The sequence below is a fragment of the Marmota monax genome, unplaced genomic scaffold (assembly GCF_021218885.2).
Source record: "Marmota monax isolate L192 unplaced genomic scaffold, Marmota_monax_Labrador192_F-V1.1 WCK01_AAM20220418_F8-fsc00002, whole genome shotgun sequence".
Lineage (NCBI taxonomy): Eukaryota > Metazoa > Chordata > Mammalia > Rodentia > Sciuridae > Marmota > Marmota monax.
The window spans coordinates 20,136,467-20,142,587 of record NW_026693571.1 but is presented as its reverse complement, the minus strand read 5'-3'; the positions used below and the strand labels follow the sequence as shown (position 1 = coordinate 20,142,587).

Sequence of the window (6,121 nt, the reverse complement as noted above, 5' to 3'; positions counted from 1 at the left end):
TGTTGAGACCCATTTCCTGGTTTTTTTATCTTTATTTTTTATTATGGTTATACAGTTGTTCCAGTATCATTTATTGAAAAGACTGACATTTCTCCATTGAATTGCCTTGGAACATAGTGAAAAGTTCTATGATTATATTTTCTCCTATTTTTTTCTGTTCTATCTCTACTTCCCAATTCTACCACTCATAGACTACCTCAGATGCCAATTTTTAAATGTGGATTGTTTTGTGGGGAGTAATACTGGGGATTGAACTCAGGGGCACCTGACCACTAGGCCACATTTCCAGCCCTATTGTGTGTTTTATTTAGAGACAGGATCACATTGAGTTGCTTAGCTTCTCTCTTTTGCTGAGGCTGGCTTTGAACTCTAGATCCTCCTGCCTCAGCCTCCCAAGCTGCTGTGATTACAGGTGTGTGCCACCAAACCGAGCTAAATGAGACTCTTTTGATTCCTAATGACAGGGATTATGTCTCTTTATTTTCTGGACCTCCATAATACTTCATAATAAAAATATTATCATTATAACATTTTTCATGTTGTTTATGTACTCTTATGACCTCTTACTAGGTTTATAGCCCTGGAAGAGGGTGGTCATAGCTAATAAATATGTTAAGTTCATTCCTGTATTCCAACACAACAACTCTGTAAACATACGTTTTATTGTTGATAGTTCAGCCAAATGGCCTTAATATTCTTAGTGAATTAAATTGAAGTCATCATCAGGCCAAAGTTCAAATAAGAGAACATCAGAATTCATAAGGCATTTTGTCACAGTGACATGCTTCTATAAGGGCCAAAGTACTGCTCTCTAAATTACAGCCTCTAAATCTGCAGTGGTAAAGGAAGTGGCTGGAGAACAGAAGGACATGCAATTGCTTTCCAAAACTTGGATCTTTCTGTTCATTCTCCTAGCCATGATTTTCAAAATATCACCTGTTTATTATCGCCAAGAGAAAGAAATCAATTCGTATTTACGATCTGTCCTTCCTTTCTACCATAGCTAATGCAGGGCTTCTCAAGAGGATAGGAAGAGGAGGAACAAGAAGCAAATAATGAAATAAGGAGAATGACCATGAGCCAAAGGTGAGTTGGAATATTCTTTGGTGTATGTAAGTCAATGGACTGTCAGAGTAATAGCAGAGTGAGAAGCACTTTCTGGCTCAAACCTCATTAATTACATAAAGAAGTGCAATTCCATTAATTAATTTAGACTACAGTATTCTAATAGAGCTAATGAACAGCTCAGCATTTTTATTTCTAATTTCTATGGTCAACAGTTCCTGTCTATTTTAATTTCCTACAGGTACCATTATAGTGTATGAGTTCCATTTTTATTGCAATCAAATGTAATACCTAGTGACTTGTAAATACTTAATATAAGATTATTTTTATTGATAATACTTTTATTATTTTATTTCTAACAATATTGTACACACACAATATGTTGGTAAATTTTGTCTTCTTATCCCCACGTATTATATCTCTAAACATATCTTTCTAAAACTAGAAAGCTAGTCATTTCTTTCTATATTAACTAAGCAAATTCAATTTCTTATACCTCTAAGTGATCAGCTATATCTCTCCCAATCCCTTGCCCTATTCAGATCTTTTTATCTTTTTGTCTTGGTTACTGTAATAGCTTCATATATGGATCCTTTTTCCCTAATCAGTTAGTGTTATTGCATTCATTGTTAATGACTCTCCTCCTTGTAGTCTTTTGGAAACCGATCACCGCTTTGTGCACAAAATTCTAATTCCTTAGTCTTCAAAATTTTCTGCAGGCTTAATTAACTACAAGATTTTTGTTTTAAAATGGAGTCCATAGAGAATCTCAGAAAAGCAGCAAATGTATTTATGTACACTTTCCTTCTGAGAACAGTATCATATTTTTCATCAACTATTCAAGTAGATTAACATCCTCTCCATATTCTAATGTCTGTGGTTCTGCAATTTCAAATCCAAATTTGCCTCCATGGCTGTGACTCAACATATTTCCTTTGGTTAACTGCATCTAAAGTGCAGTTTCCACATGATGCCTGATTCTTAGTATTGGTGTTCTTATGTAATTTCGTCCCTTTGGGTGTGAGCTGAACCTAGTTCTTTGTTTCTAATGAATAAGACAAAACAGCTACAGCAATGGAACATCACGTCTAACATTAGTTACAAAAAGGCTCCAACTTCCCTATTGCTCAGTCTTGCTTTCTCTCTCATTTGCTCATTTTGCTGAAGAAATCCATTATACTGTGAAATGCTCAATGGAGAGGTGCAGGAGAGAAAGAACTAAAGTAGGACTCTGTTTAACAACATCCTCAACCCAAGAATCCAAGAAGAACTGAATTGTGTTAACACCACATGGGTGAGCCTGAAATTGGCCTACCTCCAGTGAAGCCTTGAGGAGGCCACAGCTTGAGTCCACTCTCTTGTAGTCTGTGAAGGACAAGAATGAGGACCCAGCAAAACCATTTCCAGATCCCTGACCTATGAGAACTCGAGATAATAAATTTCACTGTTTTAAGTCCATTAAGTTTTGAGGCTTATCAAGAGGAATGTGGATTAAAGGAAATAATACAAGATTTGGAACTAAACCAAACTGAATTAAATTCTTCTGCTGCTATATTGTTAACATAGTAGATTTGGACAAATTAGTTTCCTTACTGATTAAATGTAATATCTATGTTGCATGGTTGCTGTAAGATCCATGCCTCACAAATAATAGATGCTTAATATTATTGTTAGTATAGTATTTGTTAATAGTAATCACTCTTCTTAGGTATTAGATTCTTAAAAACAAAGAATGTCTTCATCTATACTTGTATCTCATCAGTTGGCATATGGTATTCAATAATAAATGTCGAACTTAAAATACTTAAGCAGAGACTGGCAGAGGCAGTAATTGGAGCAGCTGGAGAATGAGTTCTTTCCTGCCTGCCTGACTTATGCCATCCTCCACCCACATTGAGGTCTCTTTTTCTCCTTTATTTCCTTCCTCTTTCACCTACCCACAGATGTTTTCTTCTCCTTCCTTCTGACTCCCTTTTTTCCCCTCAATCAATTTCTGCCTGCAGTTTTTAACATTCACCCCAACCAATGACCAAAGACCTGATCACTCAAAGTCCACCTCCCCATAATACTGCTCAACATGGGCATAGGTGTGATTAAAGGCAGATTAAATGTCATCCTCACCATTTGGCTATTCATGCATGAAAATGAAGTTGGCAGTATCATTAGTGGGGAAAAAAAGAGAGTCAGTTAACATGATGTTAAAGGAGAGTGGTGTATGTGTCAACATCTAAGAAGAGAATTGTCCTGAGAGAATTATCACTTTGGTTGGACCCACTGATCCCATCTTCAAAGACTTTGATTTACTATTGTTGACAAACTGGAAAAGGACATCATCAACTCCATGACAAATAGCACAGCTGTCAGTGGAACACTGATCATTCTGAGCCTAGTGGTCCCTCTTAGTCAAGGTGGTTCCCTCATTGGAAAAGGTGGTTGCAAGATCAAGGAAATAAAAGAGAATCCAGAAGCTCAAGTCCAGATGGCAGAGAATATGCTCCCCAATTCAATTGAGTGGGCTGTCTCTGTTGCTGGCATTCCACAATCCATCACTGAGTGTGTCAAACAGATCTGAGTGGTCATGCTGGTGTCCCCCATGAAGGGTGTGACCATCCCAAGCCTTTAAGTTCTCCAGTCATCTTTACAAGTGGTCAGGACGGGTACAGCACAGGCAGTGACAGGGAGGAGTTTCCCCATATCACCCCATCCATGTTCCTCAGCCCTGACCTGGAGGAACATCTCAGGAGGCCTACACCATTCAAGGACAGTATGACCCTCCACATCCAGTTGGCAATGCAATAGTCTGATTTTCCTGTGGCATGTGGCAACAATACATTCAGTGACATTGAATTCAGCTCTCAAGAGGTGAGAGGCTATTGGGGATTTGGATGCATCTGCTCAGACTATTTCTCAAGAAGTCACCGTTCCAGATGATTTGACTGGCTGTATCATTGAGCATTAAGGTGCCAAAATCAATGAGATCCATCCGGTGTTTGGGGTGCAGGATGTACTGATAGGTAGATTACCATCACTGAATCTGCTGCCAGCATTGGGTTGGCTCAATCTCTAATCAACATCAGGCTCATCGAAAGGTGGGTGGCATGGGAATCAGAGAGAGCAATACAGATTCATGCATAATTTTGTTCTGCTGTTCACCACCACCCATCTGAATAGTCTTCAGTCAGTCAGTGATCCCAGGTTTTAAATAGTTTGCAAATTTTCAGTTTCTATACTTTATCATCCACATGTATTTTTTTAATTAAAGAATTTAGTCCCTTTTTTGGTCATCTGTTAATGCTGAAATCCATATTTAGTTTTGTAAGTATCTTCATGTTTTTGCTTTGTTCTATTGACTCCTGATTTTTTTTCTGCTTGTTAAGAAAATGTAAAAGTGGAAGATTAATACAATTCAGTTTACTTTTTGTGATGGTAGGAATTTTTCAAAAAAAAATTAAAAGATGAATGGGAGCTTTTTCCTTGTTAATAGAAACTGCCTGCCAAGTGATTCATATGGGGTTTATTCCTGTTGTCTTCCTGTTGCTTTTGTGCATTATATCCCTTACCAAACCCTGATTGGGTTGTGAATCGAAGCCTTATTTGCGATTAAAAATTATTTAAGCAACAGAAAATAAGTATTAGAATTATTTCTTTTAAAAACGAGTATTCAAACACATATGGCACTTTGGATTCTTAGTTATTTTAGTAGGAATTGCAAAATCAGAATCTGGATTTTCTGCATTTATTTCTTTATATAAAAGTTAAAAGGCTTTTTTCATGATTCAGCCTATTAATTTTCCTTTATCTTCAAGCATCCATGGTTTTTATGTTGGTTTTAATGTCAAAATATATTCATTATTAATTAGTTTATGTAATTCCAATAAATACTAAAAAAACAAAATCTTCAAAATGTACTCATGGAAGTAAAGCAAGGAAAAGCCACAGTGTTATCCATCATCACTGAAATGAAACGTAATTGTTCTCTTTACTCCCTTACAATTCATCACTTGTTCAAATAAAATAAATAATATTTTGGAACACACTAATCTGTTATTTCCCAAGAACAATTTTTGGTGTTGTTTATTAATTAAAGGCAGATTTTCACATTAAGGTTTTGAATTTTATGACTATTAAACTACCTCCCTTTCATATCTCATCTCTTCACATTTTAAATGGAGTATCTCACACTCTCATCCCTAGCTTGCCTTTATCCTTAAGTAGCAAATCTCTAAGCTGATTTGCTTTTTAGATTTGCTTTTTCACAGCCTCTACTGTGAGAAGATCAGTTCATCATGTTGGTCTGCATTTTGCTCTCAATTTCAATCCCTGTAGATTAACCAGGAAATCACCAAATAGATTGTCCTTCATGAACAGGTACTTTCTCTGTCCTGTATCCATCACATTAATAAAGATTTCTTCCTAAAAGAAAACCTTCTAAAACCATTATCTCTCGATTTTACTGCCCTGCCACTTTCAATTATCATTGTATTTATATCCTTTCCTTTGCCACAATACACTTTAAATAGTTTTTAAAATAATTTTCTCCAATCTTTTCCCCCTAATTCTCTCTAATAAACCTTTCAACTGGGTTTTTATTCTTCAGATCTACAGATATTACTCTTCTCTCAATACTAATGATCTTATTGCTGCCCATCCAATTGTTAAACCTCAACCCCAAATTTATTTGGAGCATCAAAGTCAACTAAAAACTTGTTATGATAGATCACCCCTTCTTTCTTGAGACACTTTCTTCATTTGACATTCTGGATAAAACCATCTTCTGGCATCTTTCTCACATCACTAGCTGCTCCATCTAAATATGTTTTTTTTTATTATTTTTTTTATTGTTGGTTGTTCAAAACATTACATAGTTCTTGAAATAACATCTTTCACACTTTGCTTCAAGTGGGTTATGAACTCCCATTTTTAGCCCATATACAGATTGCAGAATCACATCAATTACACATCCATTGATTTACATATTGCCATACTAGTGACTGTCGTGTTCTGCTACCTTTCTGTTTTTTTTTTTTGTTGTTCTTCTTCATCTCCTGAATATATT

General features: G+C 36.0%; 1 pseudogene; it reads left to right on the top strand.

Moving 5' to 3' along the window:
* Positions 1-3,142: 3,142 nt before the first annotated feature.
* On the top strand, positions 3,143-4,200 carry LOC124102701 (poly(rC)-binding protein 2-like; annotated as a pseudogene).
* Positions 4,201-6,121: the final 1,921 nt, after the last annotated feature.